This window comes from Peromyscus maniculatus, chromosome 4, assembly GCF_049852395.1.
Source record: "Peromyscus maniculatus bairdii isolate BWxNUB_F1_BW_parent chromosome 4, HU_Pman_BW_mat_3.1, whole genome shotgun sequence".
NCBI lineage: Eukaryota > Metazoa > Chordata > Mammalia > Rodentia > Cricetidae > Peromyscus > Peromyscus maniculatus.
In genome coordinates this window covers 8,035,384-8,053,326 of record NC_134855.1, presented here as the reverse complement: position 1 = coordinate 8,053,326, position 17,943 = coordinate 8,035,384, and the positions used below count along the sequence as shown (strand labels likewise).

The window sequence follows — 17,943 nt, the reverse complement described above, 5'->3', positions numbered from 1 at the left end:
TGCTTTCATTGTTAGTAAAAAGCCAATTGGCTGATTGTTGGGGCAGAGAAAATGCTGGGGAAAAAGGGGTGGAGTCAGGAGAGTCACAAGCCAGACCAGAAGCAGCAGCATGGGAAGTTCATAGATGAGGTAAACAAGCCTCAGGGCAGCACATAAATGAACAAAAATGGGTTAATTTAAGTTGTAAAAGCTGGCTGGAGACAAGCTTAAGCTATTGGCCAAACATTTATAATTAATAATAAATCTCTGTGTGTTTATTTGGGGAGCAGCTGAAGATCCAAGAGGTTGGAAAATACCAGCATAAAACAGTGTCTTCTAGACATGATAGAACTACTATATAAAACATGTACTTTCAACAACTGTGGCTTTCTGCACAAGATAAAGTCAGTTAGTATTCCAGCATGGAGTGTGGGGAGACTGATGAACTTTTACTCCTAACAGAGGAGCTTTTGACAACCGTGCTGCCGTGGATGGCACCACACCCTGCAGTACATGGGTAACCCAAATTAGAGTCTGTGGGTCACTAAACCCACAATTTGGGAGGGGTAGGGGTGGTAAGAGGACCTGGGAGGAGTCAGGGGAAGAAATGTGACATGAATATGATCAAAATATACCATTTCTAGGTGCTGGAGGGATGGCTCAGAGGTTCAATGTTGTTATTTGTTTTTGCTCTTTTCTTGGGGGGGCCCACCACTCAGCTCCCAAATAAGTCATACACAGAGGCTTATTCTTTTTTTTTTTTTTTTTTTTTTTTTTGGTTTTTCGAGACAGGGTTTCTCTGTGTAGCTTTGGCGCCTGTCCTGGAACTCACTCTGTAGCCTAGGCTGGCCTTGAACTCACAGAGATCTACCTGCCTCTGCCTCCCAAGTGCTGGGATTAAAGGCGGCGTGCACTGCAGCCGCCGCCGCCGCCGCCGCCGCCCCCGCAGCTGCCGCCACCTGGCAGAGGCTTATTCTTAATTATGAATGCCCAGCCTTAGCTTGGCTTAGTTTCTTTCTTTCTTTCTTTCTTTTTTTTAATAAAGCTTTTTTTTATTTTATTTACTTTCTGGTTTTTTTGTTTTTTGTTTTTTGTTTTAGATTTATTTATTTAGTATACAGAGGAGGGCGCCAGATCTGATTACAGATGGTTGTGAGCCACCATGTGGTTGCTGGGAATTGAACTCAGGACCTCTGGAAGAGCAGTCAGTGCTCTTAACCTCTGAGCCATCTCTCCAGCCATTGGCTTAGTTTCTTGCCAGCTTTCCTTAACTTATTCCATCTATCTTTTGCCTCTGGGCTTTTCCCATTCTCTTATTTCTATAAATCTTACTCTTACTCCATGGCTTGCTGTGTAGCTGGGTGGCTGGCCCCTGGAGTCCTCCTCCTTCTCTGGTTCCTAGATATTTTCACTCCTCCATCTTTTTCCTTATCCTCCCAGATTTCTCCCTCTATATATTCTTTTTGCCTGCCAGCCCTGCCTATCCTTTCTCCTGCCAGGAGTTCAGGGCCAGCCTGGTATATGGAGTGAGTTCCAGAACAATCAGGGCTACACAAAGAAACCTTGTTGGGGGGTGGGTGGAGGGAGGAAATGCCTCCATAAAATCAGGCTGTAGGGAAGCCTGTGGCACATTTCTTATATAGTGATTGAAGGGGACCGTTGCGGGTGGGACCATCCCTGGGCTGGTGGTCCTGGGTTCTATAAGAAAGCAGGCTGAGCAAGCCAGTAAGCAATACTACTCCATGACCTGCCTCCAGGTTCCTACTCTGCTTGAGTTTCTGTCCCATCTTCCTTCAGTGATGAACAGTGACGTAGAAGTGCAAGCCAAATAAACTCTTTTCTCCCCAAGTTTCTTTCTCTTTTCTTTTTCTTTCTTTCTCCCCTCCCCCCAGACAGGGTCTCACTATGTAGCTCTGGCTGTCATGGAACTCAATTTGTAGCCTAGGCTGGCCTTGAACTCACAGAGATCCACCTACCTCTGCCTACCAAGTATTGGGATTAAAGGCCTGTGCCACCACCGCCACCCAGCCCATCCACAGGTTTCTTTGGTCATCACAGCAATAGCATCCCTAAGACACCTTCACGTGCTTTCTTTTCTCAGGCCACTTGTGACCCCTCCTTTATCTCTCCTCCACCCCTAACTCCTAACACCAGGCTTCCTGCACTTGGCCTACTTCTTTAGAGAGTCAAAGTGCTGTGAGTTTATCACCAGGCCCAGGCAGGGCTCATGGTCCTTCCCTGTCTTCACAGAGTTTGACCATCACTTCTGCAACTATGGTCAGATTTGAGGATTCCACTGGGTTTGCTGAGATCATCCAAGATGGCCCCATATGTCAAGACCCTCACTTACATCCACCCAATCCCCATGTAGGTCCAGTAAACAACACACAAGTGCTGGAGATTAATGAGGATCTACACACCTCTTTTTTGGAGGGTGGGGAGGGTGTTCTTTTTGGTCAGAGCTGTTATAAACCTTGGTGTATAAGTATTCTCATTTCCCTGAGGACAGCCGGTCCACTTTAATCGATTGTGTATGACATATCTGCATGTGCTTGTGAGGCCATAGGTCAACCTTAGATGCCTTCCTCAATAGCTCTCCACCTTTTTATTTTTTAGATTTATTTTTATGTCCATGAGTAGTTTGTCTGTGTGCACAGATGTGCCTCATGTTCACGCCTGCTGCCTTTGAAGGTCAGAAGAGGACATCAGATCCTCTGGAACTGGAGCTCTAGATGGTTGTGAACTGCCATGTGGGTACTAGGAATTGAACCCAGGTCACCTGCTGATGTGGGATAATCTTTTTGTACACGGTGAAGATGTGTCTCTAGCTAAGACACCTTCTGATTGGTTTAATAAAGACCTGAATGGCCAATAGCTAGGCAGGAGAGAATAGATGAGACTTCCAAGGAGAGAGGAATTTTGGTAAGAATCTGAGGTGTGTGGGATTAAGCCAGCCTGACGTGGAGGGAAATCAGACGTACAGTATGGAGGAGAGGTAACAAGCCACATGGCAGACTGTAGATTAATATAAATGGGTTACTTTAAGTTATAAGAGCTAGTTAGAAACAAGCCTAAGCTAAGACCAAGCATTCATAGTTAATAAGAGGTCAAAACCAATTCCACTTTATTTTTTGAGACAGGATCTCTTACTGAACCTGGAGCTCACCAAGCTAAACAGACTTGCCAGTAAGCTCTGGGGGACCCTTCTGTCTCTGTTCCCTGCTGGTCACACTTTTCCTGGATCTTTCCTTAAGTCCCTCTCTTGCCACCAGAGAAGGGTTAATAGACCAAGAAGGCTGTCAGCAACTGGCCTTTGAGGAGTGGGACTGAGGAAAAGAGTTCAGTGGGAAAACGGCTTGCCATGAAAACATGAGGACCTGAGTTTAATCTCCAGCACCCATACATGGTGGCAAACCCCAGAGCTGGGAAGGCGGAGACAGGAGGATGACTGGAACTCGCTGCCAAGCCGACTTATCCCAGACAGACCCGGGCTTGAGTGAGAGTCCCTGTCTCAAAAGCACAAGGTAGACTGCCCAGTGTCCTTTAATCTGCAGGAGACCGGCTGCTCCCGTATGCTTACTGGGATACCAAGCCTGGGTTCCAAACTCGGCCTCTTATCCGCCACGACACGACCTCGAGAGACCTAGGACCGCCCGCAGAGCAACCAGTAAACACCTGACGCCGACGGCCCCTAGACGGCCGACTCTGTCGCAGTACGGATGACCTCACAGCGCAGCGGAGCATCTCAGCCAATCGGAGCTGGCTTCTGGGCGAGAGGCGGTATCTACACCCAGTCGCTCACCTCCGACCACAGCTCGCCCAATCATAACGTGAGGCAGCCAAACCCCGGGGTGGAGGTGGGGTGGGGGTGGGGGACAGGAAAGGGGTGCGGCTACAATGCCCCGCCCTCCGCGCGGTGACCCTGCGAACCTGAGCATGCGCAAGGAGGCTCGGGTGTTACTGGCCAGTCTGTACCTGATCTTGATGACCCATGCGTAGTGCACTGCGTGAATCTTTGTGTTTTTGATTTTTTTCTGAGACAAGGTCTCATGAAGCCTAGGCTGGCCTTGAACTCATTGTATGTCCGAGGATAATCTTGAACTGATCTTTCTTCTTCAGGCATTAATAGACGAGCATCACCACACCCTCGTGGGTGTGAATTTTTTAAAATTTCGTCCACTCTGTGAGCGTTAGTTTAAATGGAACAGAAACGCTTAGGGCACTGATCCACGTAGCGAGCACTGCAACAGATGCTTGCTTGGTTCCCTGAGGAAGTCAGAGCAATATTAAATTGTACTAATATGGATTTACACGGACTGATCCTCAGCTGAGGGAAGGCTCCCTGTCAGGGTGTATGCTGCATGTTAGTTAAGTGTAACCTCACTCTGATTTTTTTTTTTTAGACTAGATAATCAGAAATAGAAAGATCATGTTTCCTTCTTTTATCCCAGAGGATTCCTTCGTATCCTCCCCAGGGTAGCAGCACCTCACTTTGGAGACTTTTCCTTTTATTGTCTGTAGAGAGGCAGGCGCCTGGCAAATGTGTTGTAAGCCCTGGAGACAGAGTGCCTGGGCCAGGCCCTGGACATACACTCTTAGCTATTTCAAGCAATACATGTCTCGTAACCCTTTCATGCGATTTCTTCTTTAGAATGACGGTGTTTATGAGGATCAAGTGAGTTTGTATGAGCATGGTCAGCCCAATCAATGCCTAACCCATGATAAACAATGCATAATGATGTCCCACATCATCCCCTTTCACCCCAGACTGCAATTTCCAGCCTCCTAAGCCGTTAAGTGAAGGACCAGTCCAGTCGTTGGACAGGGAGGGGTTCAGAAAATCCTACCATGGTAATTTGGAGATGAGTGCCCATAGGGAACTAAAAGGAACACATGCAAGCTGAGTCCTGAGCGTTGAGTAGGGTACACCCAGGCAAAGCTAGTTACAGGGAATGGGAAGAATTCATACCAGGCAGAGGTCCAGAGGTGAGGGAAAGCCTTGTGGGTAAAAAGGGAACAGGCAAGAGATGAGGCTTAAGCAGTCAATAAGGGTCAGACACATTCCAGAAACTTGGCCTGAGTCTTCGCCAAGCTGTCTGGCATTCCACTAGTTAATTCTCCTTTGAAGATACTAAGAGCTGCGACATCCTCTGAGAGCTGAGGAGGCTAGGGCCGGGCATCTGGGACCGCCACTGCTCACAGCTCTGGCTGGAACTCTGGAGGCCAGGACCTGTGGGGACATGGCCCAGGGACCCCGTCATCTCATTATCCCTGATGCACACCTGGGCCCTCCTGGTTTGTCGTTCCCCTGGTGGTGACCGTCCATCCGTGCTTGGGGTGTGGAAGACCTGTATCACAGCGGCACCCATCCTTTGTGACTGTGCTCCAGTGACTTAAAGTGCAGACACTGTCCTGCCCTCAGCTGCTCTACCCAGGTAGGCCTGAGACTCTCGGCTCCACCTCACACCTGGGGAATTACGGTGGAGTCATACGGCCAGCTTAGTGACTGGAATGTCTTCACAGACTTTCCTTAAATTGTCTTGTGATCATTATTATCTGGGCCTGGGGGTGGTGTTGTAACTGTGCTGGAAGGACCTTGTACCCTTCCTTCTCTCTAGCATACAATTGACACAATGGTCCCCAAGAAATTGCAATTTCCCAGGAAGTCCCATGCTGAGAGAAGAAGAGCTGAAGCCTGGTGCCAACCAGAGAGGGAGCTTGTCTCCCGGGAAGAGGTTTCGTCAGGTCTGAAGGCTGCTCAGACCACCTTGCAGGAGAGACTGAGGCAGTGGGGGGCAGTGATGGGCAGGGCTGCACTTTGACCTAGATTGTTTATGCCTAACCCTGGCCCTGTCTGGCCCTGTCTTTAAACCTGAAGCTCCTGCCGAGGTCCCGAGCTAGGAGAGCAAGTCACTGCACCTATTGATGCTCTTCCCCATGTGGCCATGTTGGATAAATCGCTCTCTCTTTCCTCTTGGGCTTGTGTGTTTAATCGGCCAGGTGATGATGAGTGGCTCGGCCTCTCTTGCTGGTGTTCCCAGGGCCCAGGCCCTTGTCCTAAGAACGCTGGGAGTGGGGGTGCTGTGGAGTAAACCCAGGGCCTCACCCACGCGAGCAAGCAGTCTACCCCTGAGCTACCTCCAGCCCTCATTTAGTCTTTTTCCTGATGTTGCCGCAATCCATCCGTGCCAGCAGATACATTCAGGCTGGCCCAGTGATTAAGAGCATGAGCTTTGAAATCACACAACTCAGGGCAGACTCTTGGATCTGATTGTGTCATTGACCCAGGCCTGCTGGCCAGGACGCCCGCCAATCATCGAAAAGACTGGGTTTGCAAAAGCCAGTGAGGCTTTATTTAGGAGGTGGCCAAGCGCAGAGCGGGAAGAACTTGACTCAAATATGCCTCCCTGAGGACAGGGTGACGGGGTATTTATGGGACAAACAGGCAGTCTGAGGTGTCTGTCAGTTGGTGGTGAGGTGCTGCCCTGGTCTTTGCATAACTAATTAGTCTTCGAGGCTCCTCATAGGGTACATCTGCAGAAAATGGAGGCCTAAGCATAATCTGAGGGCAGAGTTTTCAGCTCCCTGAATCAAAAAAGTCACCAGGAGGCACCTGCCCAGGGCCCAGAAAAGAGCCAGTAGTTTTTACAAAAATAGCCTTCAAGGCCTTGAGGAGTAGACAACCATTATCACCCCGACCCACAGAGCAAAGGCATCAGCTACAGCAAGGCTCCAGGAGAGCAACAATGAGTTGCTCGGCCCTGTGGCCTCTATAGACAGTGATTTTGGGTTTCTGGAGACAGGGTCTTGCTGTTGTCCAGGCTATGGCCCGGATTACAGGTACACACTAGACTCTAAAATTAGTGACCTTAAAACTCCTCTAAACTGGGCCTTTTTTCGTAGACCTATAATCCCAGCACTGAGAACACAAAGTCATAGTTCACCACACAGTAAGTTTAAGGCCAGCTTGAGCTACACAAGCTTGGTGATAAAATAAAAACAAAAATGCCGTCTCAAGTACGTATTCAGGTTTGGCGCCCGTTGAAGACATGGCTGGATACTTTGAGCCTCTGAATCTCGTGTTCATGGCTCATTGCTTAAGGAGGTGAGGCGTGTAAAGTGCTGAGCAGAACTGGGCGTGTGGTAAGCACGGCAAGAGAAGGTCTCCATTCTAGAGTCCCGATAGAGGCTGGGCGAAGCTCACAAGTACAGCATTTGCCCCTCATGAGAGGCCTGAGTTCCGTTCATTCCCAAGTACTGTGCACAGAAGAAAAAGAAATCTTAAAACATTTATTGAGCAACTTCTTTGAGAGACAGGCTCAGTATACAACTCCTAGTGAGTCGGCTTCTCCGCTTTTCGGGTAATTAATTCCTTTCTTCTTGAAGTCTATGTGGTGTGTGTGTGTGTGTGTGTGTGTGTGCACAAGTGTTTGCATGTTTGTGTGTGCACGTGTGTGTACATGCCAGGGAAGCCAGAGATTGACATCAGGCATCTTCCCCTATCAGTCTGTTTCCCTTTTAAGCAGGGTTTTATTCTGTAGCCCTAGATGGCCTGGACCTCACTATGGAGAGCAGCCTGGCCTCAGACTCACAGAGGCCTGCCTTCCTGCGCCTCCCGGGTGTTGGGATGGAAGTGCACCTTGTATTTTGAGGCAGGGCATCTCACTGAACCACCGAGCCTGTGTGCTCAGCGAGTCTGGCAACTGTCTGTCTTCACCCCTGAATGCTGGGACTTCAGGTGGGCCACCCGGCCACCCTCGTGCAGTGGATGCTGGGGATCCAAACTCAGTCCTCGTGCTCATGTGGTCCCTTTCCCCACTGAGCCGTCCCTGCAGTCCTAGATCCATTTGGAAGCAAATGATTTGTCTCTGTGTTGCCAAAGCAGTCATGGGAAAAGCAGCTGGTGTCAGGGCACTGCTGGGGAACCATGCGGGTCACCATGGTGTTCTTCATCCCCAGGTTTCTGCAGGCAGCAGAGGAGCCACATTTTCTTAGGAGTGTGCTGGGTGAAAGGGTACAAACACTTGGACTGAATCTCAGCCTGGGGGACACATTTCTTAAGTATTCTGTGCGACACAGCAGCCAGTACAGGAAAGGCTCTTCTGTGCCACAGAAGAGAGCAGCGACCGTGCCTGCCGGTCCCCATCCAGCAGTCCGCTAACCAGGACTAGAAAAATACAGGCACAAAGCTCACATCTTCCAGGAACACATGCTGTCTTCTCTTGCCTAACATGGCATGACAACTATTGACATAGTATTGACCTTTGACCAAGCCTCACAGACACTACAAAACCCAGCTTCTATCTATCATCTATGTATCTATGTATCTATCATCTATGTATCTATGTATGTAGCTAGAGTTTTCCTGCCTTGCCCACAGTCAGGACAAATCTTTGTCACCCGCCAGTCCCACAGCCACTCAGACCCAACCAAGTAAACACAGAGACTTATATTGCATACAAACTGTATGGCCGTGGCAGGCTTCTTGCTAACTGTTCTTATAGCTTAAATTAATCCATTTCCATAATTCTATACCTTGCCACGTGGCTGGTGGCTTACCGGCGTCTTCACATGCTGCTGGTCATGGCGGCGGCTGGCAGTGTCTCTCTGCCTCAGCCTTCCACTTCCCAGAACTCTCCTCTCTCCTTGTCCCACCTACTTCCTGCCTGGCAACTGGCCAATCAGTGTTTTATTTATTGACCAATTAGAGCAATTTGACATACAGACCATCCCACAGCAATGTATCTATGTATCTATGTATCTATGTATCTATCTACCATCTATCATTCTATCTATCTGTTTGTCTGTCTATCTATCTATCATCTATCTATCTACCTACCTATCTGTTTTTGAGATAGGGTCTTTCCAATGAATCCCTGAGTATCCTGGAACTAGCTCTGTGGACCAGGCTGGACTTGAACTCACAGAGATCCACTTACCTCTGCTTCCTGAGTGCTAAGAATAAAGGTGTGTACAACTGTGCTCAGCAGAGTGCGGTGTTTTTAACTGGCCATATAAAAAACTGCCTGCTCTTATAGAAATATGATGGCTTCATTATGGAAACAAATGCTATTTTCCTACCATCATTTCTCAGTATGAAAGTATATCTTTGGATTGTATTGTTATAATGTTTTGCTTTAGACATTGCTATTTGGAAGATGGATGAGGCAATGCACACCTATAATCCTAGCACTTGAAAGGTGGACGTAGGAGGAAGAGGAGAGCAAAGCCATCCTTGGCTACACAGTAAGTTTGTGAACAGCCTGAGACCCTGCCCCAAAACAGCATAGATCTGAACAGGTTTGTTTCAAAGGAAGCAATGGTTCCAATGATAAAAGGTGACGTTTCAGGCACAAGCTAGAGTTGTGGAGAATGTGAAGCTTCCATGGTGAACTCAACTGGTAATTAAAGTCTTTTCTGAGAGTGGAGCATTAACAAAGATGATTGTGTGAGTCTGTGTATGAAGGGTGGGGTACAGGTGCCATGCCTGTATGTGCATTGGTAGTCAGAGGTCCATGTCAAATAGCTTTCACTCAGTTGTTCTCTACCTAATTTTTTGAGACAGGGTCTCCCATTGAACCTGGAGCTTACTAATTGGCCAGGCTGGCTGGCTGCTGAACTCCACAGGGCCTTCTCCTGGGTGTTGGGATGGAAGTGCTCCCTACCCCACCTTATATTTTGAGGCAGGGTATCTCACTGAACCACTGGTGCTGGTGCTGGGTTACAGATATGCTATCAACTTAAAAAAAAAAATTTTTTTTTTTGGTTTTTCGAGACAGGGTTTCTCTGCATAGTTTTGGTGCCTGTCCTGATCTTGCTCTGTAGACCAGGCTGGCCTAGAACTCACAGAGATTCACCTGGCTCTGCCTCCTGAGTGCTGGGATTAAAGGCATGCGCCACCACCACCTGGCTCTTAAAATTTTTTTTAAAGAATAGTTTATTTAACTTCATTTTATGTGCATTGGTGTGAAGGTGTCAGATACGCCAGAACTGGAGTTACAGACAGCTGTGAGCTGTCATGTGGGTGCTGGGAATTGAACCCGGGTCCTCTGGAAGAGTAGTCAGTGCTCTTAACCACTGAACCATCTCTCCAGCCCCACTATCAGCTTTTTTACATGGATGCTAGGAAAGCGAACTCAAGTCCTCATGCTTAAGTGGCAGGCACTTTACTGAGTTATCTCCTTCGCCCAACAAATAGGAATTTTAAGCATTACATCTGCCAACATCTGGCAGACCTGCCTGACTCAGTAACCATTGTACTGGTCATGTTGGCACATGCCTTTAATTCCAGCATTCAGAAGGCCCCTGATCTCCATGAGTTTGAAGGCAACGAGGTTCACATAGAGCTCCAGGCCAGCCAGGCCTGCACCATGAGACCCTGTTTCAAACAAAACCCAAATGACCACTGCATGATGGTGTAAAACCACACATGTGTAAAGGACCCACAGAAGACACAAGGAAAGGGATACAGATTAGTGACCGAGCTTGGCTGGCACGGCCAAGGCCCTGGATTCAATCTTCAGACCAGAAAGAAGGTGAAAAAGGACAGATGAGACTCTTGTTGCTACCAGCCAGCCACCGTCCTCCACTGTACTCAGGAAACTGCTTCTTCCCGGGCTAGCGATGCAGATCAGTTGGTAGAGTGCTTGCCTAGCATGCACAAGGCTCTGGGTTTGAGCAAGGTATAAATTTGGCTTGGTGGCAAATGTCTGTTAGTGACAAATGCCTGTTGGTGGAGATGCCTGTAAGCCCAGCCCGTGGGAGGTGAGGCATCTGGGCCTTTCTTGGCGCCATGTAGTTCCCATCACCTCTCACTACGCATAGACCATGGAGGACAATGGAAAAGATAAATCTCTTTTGAGGTCAGGGAGAGGGCTCAGTGGGCAGGCGCTTGCTCTGCAAGCATGGCGTTTGGATCCCCAGTATTGGCCATCTCTAGCCACAGCAATCCTACGGTGAGATGGGGACAGAGACAGCAACTTGAGGGACAGATATCCTGGGATGCAACAGAGAACAGCAAGGTCCGAGGCAAGGACATCACCTACCATTACCCCCACCCTCTGACTTCAGCATGTGTCCCACTCACACACACATTCACAGAGAAACACTTGAACACACACAGTGGCCACTGAGCACTTGAGATATGGTCAGAATGATGGTTTTTAATTTTTTCATTTTTGGTTGTTTGAGACAGGTCTCTCTATGTAGACCAGGCTGGCTTTGAACTCACAGAGAATGGCCTGCTTCTTCCTTTTCAGTGCTGGGATAAAAGTCATGCACCACCATGCCCAGTCTCATGAATGGTATTTTTAGTTAGTGTGTTAAATAAAATACACAGTTGTTCCGCAGTGGGGTGGTAACGGTTCTAGGACTCCTTGAGAACAACAAAATCCAAAGATACCTCAGTCTTGTGTATGAAATGTCAAGATATTTACCTATGACCTACACACAGCCTCCTGTATCTTTTCATCATTTTCAGATTACTCTTGCTACCCACTACATCTCAGGAGTGACCAAATAGTTGTTTGGCCTTGTTGCCTGGGGAATAATGGCAGGCATAAAAGTCTGTTCATGTCCAGCACGGATGCAGTTTTCCTCTTCTTTCTCTTTTCTTCCTTTCCTTTCCTTTCCTTTCCTTTCCTTTCCTTTCCTTTCCTTTCCTTTCCTTTCCTTTCCTTTCCTTTCCTTTCCTTTCCTTTCCTTTCCTTTCCTTTCTTTCTTCCTTCCTTTTTTAAGATAGGGTCTCACTTCATAGTCCAGGCTGACCTTGAACATAGCAATCCTCCTGCTTCAGGTTCCCCAGTGTTACAGATATGAGCCAGCCACCACGCCTAGCTTCTCTGAAGATTTCATCCTCAAAGGGTTGAATCAGAGAATGTGGGACCTGTGGATACATATAGCCAACTGTATAGCTAAGATTCATTTTATCTCATGGACCCTACCTTACAAAGATCCTGTGATTATATTGGAGGCACCTAAACCATCCAGGATCCTTAACTGAATCATGTATGAAATGTCCCTTTTGTCATATCAGAGATACACACAGGTTAGGACTTGGGTGTCACTGATGGTGGAAAGGCTATTGTGCCTCCTCAGTCTGCCTTTTTTCTCTGCCTCATGGGAAGAGCAGCAATGCCTATTTTGTGAGCGCTTGGTGAGGGTTCAGTGAGAGACTCCAGGGCTGGGTGTCTGTAGCTCAGTTGGCTAGCATACACAAAGCCCTAGGTTTGATCCTCAGCACTGAAGGAACTGTAATCCAGTGCTTGGGAGGTGGAGCAGGAGCATCAGAAGTTTGATGTCATCCTGTAACCCAGGCTGGCCTCTGATTCCCTACATAGCCGAGGGTGACTTTGAACTTCTGACGGAGCTGCCTCCCTCTCCTCAGTGCTGGGATTCCATACATATCTGCACCACCACACCCTGCTTTGCTTGTTTTTGAAACAGGGTCTTGCTGTGTAACCCAATCTGGTCTCAAATGAACAGCAGTCCTGTTCCAGCTGGACACAGTGTTGGGATTACAGACATGTGCCACCATGCCTGGCAGGTTTATTTTAAAGAGGAGAGAAACACACAAGTGCTCATGGATACAAAGCTGTAAAATTGGGAAAGCAGCGTCAGAAAGGTTGTAGAACTCCCCAGAACCTCACTCCCCAGGCACTGGGCCTGGCGTTCCCAGTTCCACTGAAATGGGTTAATCTTTTTGTGGGCCCAGCTGAACAGCCTCGGGAAAGCTGTGTGGCCTCTGCGTCCCTCTTTTTTCTTATCTGTTAATTGGAGCAACAGTGAGAGCTCCGTGCTCCGAGTTGGCATTAAATCAGACAAATCCAGCCCACTAACACAGGGCATGGCAGCAGAGCTGGGATCGAGCCTGTTCAGAAAAATGCCTACTTTTTTTTCTTCAGTTACCGAAGCCAGGGCCTCTTGCATAATAACCACGAATTCGACGACTGAGCTTTATCCCCAAGTATTCTTTTGTATTATTGTTTTTGTTTCTTGAATTTGATTTTTAATCGCCAGGGTATCTGGAATAGAGAGAACTCTCCCACCTCGGCACCACACAAGTAACCGCGAGGGGAGCCATTCTCTCTCTCCCAGACCTTTTGTTTTGCATTCACACAAACACACGGTAACACCCAAGAGGGGTGGTTTATGACATCTTAAACAAAAGGGGGGAAGTGTCTATACTGTGCACTTGTTAGGGAGTGGACACAAGGACGTGCTGCCTCTGCCTCCCCCCTGGACCGTCTGTCACCTTCTAACACAGTCCGGGCTGTCGGGAGGGTGGAGGGGGCAGGATCCAGGCCCGATCCCGTTTCGGGGCCCTCCTTCCTGCTGGCCTTCCAGGCCTCAGGTCTGCATCCCTGCCTTCTAGAGCGCTGCGCCCTCCCCTTCTCCCCTTCCCATTCTCACCCCAGAGCTCCCCCTGGGGTGTCCCCCCAGTCTGTTCCCAGTCCTCTCTCGGGAGCCCCTTCCCCCACTCCATCGAGGTCCTCTTCGTGGTGGGGGTGGTCTCTACCCCCTCTCCTCTGAGGTCCTCTGCACCACGATCCCCTCTCCATAAAGACGCCCTCTCCATCCAGTTCCTTCTCCACTTTTTCTCCATCTGAACCACCCTGTCCACAGCAGCCTCTTTCCACCGAGGATCCCTTTCTCCAGGTCCCTTTCACCCAGGTCCCTTCTCCATTACGGTCTCTCTCCACCTAGGCTCCTTTCCGTCAAGATCCTTCACTTAGGTCTCTTCTCCACCTAGAACCCTTCTCCATCAAGGTCTCTCTCCATTTAGGCCCCCTCTCCACCTAGGCCCCTTCTCCACCGCGTCCCCTCTCCAGCCGAGCTTCCGCTCCATTGAGGTCCCTCTCTTCCGCAGCCCCTCTCTGCACCGCGGCCCAGCCCGCTCCCCGCACCCTCCCTCCCGGGACAGGGGTGGCGCAGCAGGGGGCGCTGCGCGGGCCACCGTGCGGGCGGCGGGCGGGGGCGGCGCGGAGGCGGGGGCGGCGGCGGCGGCGGGGGGCGGGGAGCCGAGCGCGGGCGGGAGGCGGCGGCGAGCCACAGCGCCGAGGCTCCAGCGAGCGCCGAGGAGCGGGAGGAGGAGGCAGGAGCGCAGAGCGCCGAGCCCCGCGCCGCCGCCGCCGCCGCTGCCGCGCAATCCGCCGCCATCCGCCGCCCCCGCGCCCGGCCGCCGCCCGACCGCCATCGCCCGGGCCCGTCGCTCGCGGACGCAGACCAGGTGGGCCGGGGCCGGGGCCGGGACTGCGCTTTGTCTCCACCGCCGTGCGCTGCGGCGGGCGCGGGGCTGCGGCCTGGTCGGCGCTCTCCAGCTCGCCATTGTTGTGTCTCGGCGGCCAGGGCGGGAGGACGGCGGGCCGGGCGGGGCCGGGATCTGATCGCGGTCGGGATCGAGCCGGAGGGCTCTCCTGCGCCTGGGGACCGCGGCGCCTCGTAGGCCGGGGCGGGGGACGCGGGACCCCGAGGACGCCCGGAACCGCAGGCCGAGCGCCGCCCCGGCTCGGGTGGGTTCGGCTGCGGGAAGCGGGGTGGTGTTTTCACGGCACCGGGAGCCGTAGCTAAAAATGTTTAATAATAAACAGGATGTCGCTGCTCGGGGCCTGCCAGATTGATGAAAATTTTTTTCCCTTCGCCTACCTTTTAAGAGAAATGCAGCCCTGTTGAGGTAGTGGGCCTCTCCAGAGAGGATCTGCCTGCACAAAAGTGGACGCTGCTTTCCTTTCTTCTTTGTAAATACCGTGGGGAGACGAAGCCCACTGCTAGGCAAGAATAGGTGTCGTTCCCCCCCCCCCCCCCAGCAATGGTGAGCTTGAAGGAAGTGGGAGAAGGGGGGCGCCGATGCTCTCCGGAGTGTGTCATTTGCTAAATGGCTGCCTGGGAGAAGCCTTCATAAAAGCCTGTCTTTTGCAGGATAGTTAAATTTCACCTACGGCTTTCTTCCCTGGAAAGGTTAGCGTGTATTTTCGGTGTGTTGTCTGCATTATACATATCCTTTGGGCTTTCAGTCCGTCCGTTTGAAGCCTTGGCGTCCTTTCTTGGCAGTACAACTGCCAGGCAGGGGCTCGTATTGTATCGTAATGTCTGCACCGTCGTGGTGCAGGCTGGGACCTGAGGGGTACAGGCTGTAGAGTGGAATACCTGCTGCCTCCTCCTCCAAACACAAGGACTCCTCAGCCTTCACTGGCAGAGAGGCATGACTTGGCATGCAGTCGGTGCTCCATAGTTACAATGTGCTGTCACCCTAGGATAGAAGGTTGGCCACTTGTGGTGTCATCCATGCTGGAGCATGCCACAGGTGCTGACTTGAAGTGGCGACATTGGAGAAGGGATTCAAAACATTGGGTATTGTAGGACCGCTGGGAGTTCCAGGCCAGCCTGGGCTACATCGTGAAAACCTAACAAAATACCCACATTATTAGGTCCTGGGTCAGTGTGGGCTTCTGGGGAACGAGCATGGGAAGGCATGTGTGGACCTCAAGAACCTACTGGCTCCCTAGTGCAGGGGGCGTTGTTCCAGAGGGTAGCTGGGGTCCAGTGGGCCGGGACTGTGCTGGACGGCTAGAACAGGCAGGAACCCTGCGAGTCCTGGCTTTGGAAGGTAACTGCCCTCCTTGGGGATGGGCAAGTAATTGGGAGCCTTCAGCTTGTTGAGGCAAGTGTGCCTTTGGAGCCCTGTTCAGGTACTCTTGAGTTACTTTACCCAAGTCTCTGAGCCCCAGCTCTTGCATCTATAAAATGGGAGTAATTACGACCGCTCGTGTATCTCGTGGGAGCCTCAGGTAAGATTCAACAGCAGCGCGTTTCCATCCGTGGGAAGGTGGTAGATATGTGTGTTCTTGCTGGTTCCTTAGTTTTGCTGGTCACTTTTAATTCCTTTTTTTCCTCCTGTTGTGGCTTATGGAATTGTGACTCCCCCCCTCCCCCCAAATGCTGTGACCAGCAAGTATTTTTTATATTCTCTTTATTACCCTCGTGCCTTAAAGCAGGGGGCTGACTTAGAAGACCCAGCCCAGCCAGATTCTGAGGCGGATGGGAGACCATGGGAGGGCCGAGGACAGTAAATGGGGGCAGGGCACACGCTGGAGGGGGATGACCACAATGACGGAAGACCAATATTGGTCTCACTCTTTAGTGATAACTGAGGCCTAGATTGCCTCTTGGACTAACCCTGAGTAACTTGTTGGTCCCCGCTTGGATAAACAGTGACTTGCATCCGGAGGGGGTGGGGGGATCGTCTCACCTCCTTTGGCTTCATCATCCAGCTGAGTGTTAAAGGAACTGCCAGGCCCTTTATTCTCCTGTTTGGCTCCTCCACCTCACCGCCCTTAGCCTAGCCTGCTGATGGCCGGCGGGTTAGGGAAGACAAGTCTACTGTCCCTGCCCCCAAGATTTTAATTCCCTGGGCCGATTGTGTGGCACCCTGGTGGGGCCTGGAATGGGTGAGGGGAAATCCCCGGGCACTTAGAGGCAAAAGCTTTGGAGAGTGGAGTTTCTGGAATGGCCGGTCAGAACTGGCTTCTGAGCCTTGGCTTTGCTGTGGGATTCTTGCTTGGCCTCTTAACTGTCTTCCATCCAGTTTGAAAACACACACACACACACACACACACACACACACACACACGTCACTTTTTCTCTGAAAAATTATTTTATTGTACTTTTAAGTTTTGTTTTTTTTTTTTTCTTAACTTACAAAAACTCACGTTGCTATGGGTTGGTTACATGGCCCATTGTTCTACCCTTTAGGGTTGATCATTTCGGTGTTAGTTTCTATTTCAAACCAGAATAGGTTGGGAGGAGCAGTGCATGTATTTCAAAATTCTATAACCAGGCTCCTCTGCTGTCAAATGTTTGGATCATGTTACAGGCCGCAGGTATTAATAGGGCCTGTCCAGAGCAGATCTTTAAACATTTTCCTCGTAGAAAAGGAAAGGAAGAACATGGCCAGCAGACATCTGTTGGGTTTTATGCTGTGAGCTTGTTATTTTTGGTTTTGAAATGAATATTGCGTGCAAAGGCGGGGCTTGTTAGTCAAAGGCCATTTTCCCCGAATCCTAGTCGGTTGTATTTGTTGTGTGTGTGTCTGTTTGTGTCCCGTGGTACTCCAGGGGTGGTCCTAGGGCACCTGTGGGAGTTGGTTCTCTCCTTCAGTCGTGTGGGTCCTCAGGTTCAAGCGCAGGTTGTCAGGGTTGGTGCCAGGCACCCCTCCTGCCGGGCCGTCTCTCGGCCCTCCATGTTTATTAGTGTTATTTTTTGGGTTTGCGTAGACTGGGGTGCATTTGGATGGGACCACACATGGCCTGTGGTGCTGAAGCCGTGGAAAGAGGGGTGCTTAGCTTTCGGAGCGGGAACATTGTTTACCATGAGCCTTTAGGTTTCACAGGGGCCCTTTGGCCTCCTCACCTGGGAGCTGGCAAACCTGGGCCTCACTGTGGGTGATGCCACTGTTTACACCAGCAGGCCCGTGGGAAATCTGTGTGCCAGGAGGACGTTTGCCTTGGTGACTGGAGCCAGGAGCCTTGCTAGAGCTTTGTTCTCAACTGCACCTTTTTTTTTTTTTTTAATCCTGGGGTAGCTGAGAAACATGATTTCCGAAACTTCCCCAGTGCTGTGGCGATGCTGGTGGGTGAAGCTTCTCATGCTGTAGGAGGTGGCTGGCCATGCAGGGTGAAGTCCACCTTGAGGGCTATTGTCTGAAATGTTTGCCTCTGTCCCTCTCTCTGCAGCCAGCCCAGGTCCTTTATCCCTCCTTCCCAGACCGTTGGCTCTTCCTCTCTGGTGGTGGAGAAGCTGATTACATTTTCAGTCCTCTGGTCCTGCGCCAGATGCTCGGCCTCGCTTCTCTGCCATTGTGCAGCGCCCTTTAAAATAATAACGTCTCCAAACCCCTGTGATTAAAGCGAAATCCCCGAAGAAAACAGTCAGAAGACACTGAAAAGGATTAATAAGAAAATACAAATA

At 50.4% G+C, this 17,943-nt stretch overlaps 1 protein-coding gene across 6 annotated transcripts in view; it reads left to right on the top strand.

Annotated features, from left to right (window-relative positions):
* The first annotated feature begins 14,009 nt into the window (after positions 1–14,009).
* The window catches only part of Prrc2b (proline rich coiled-coil 2B), a 96,769-nt gene continuing 92,835 nt past the window's right edge, over positions 14,010–17,943 (top strand). For all 6 annotated transcript variants that reach the window (XM_076568901.1, XM_076568904.1, XM_076568903.1 and 3 more), the window contains exon 1: positions 14,010–14,206. The gene's annotated coding sequence lies outside the window, so the exon portion shown is untranslated. The remainder of the gene's footprint in view (positions 14,207–17,943) is intronic.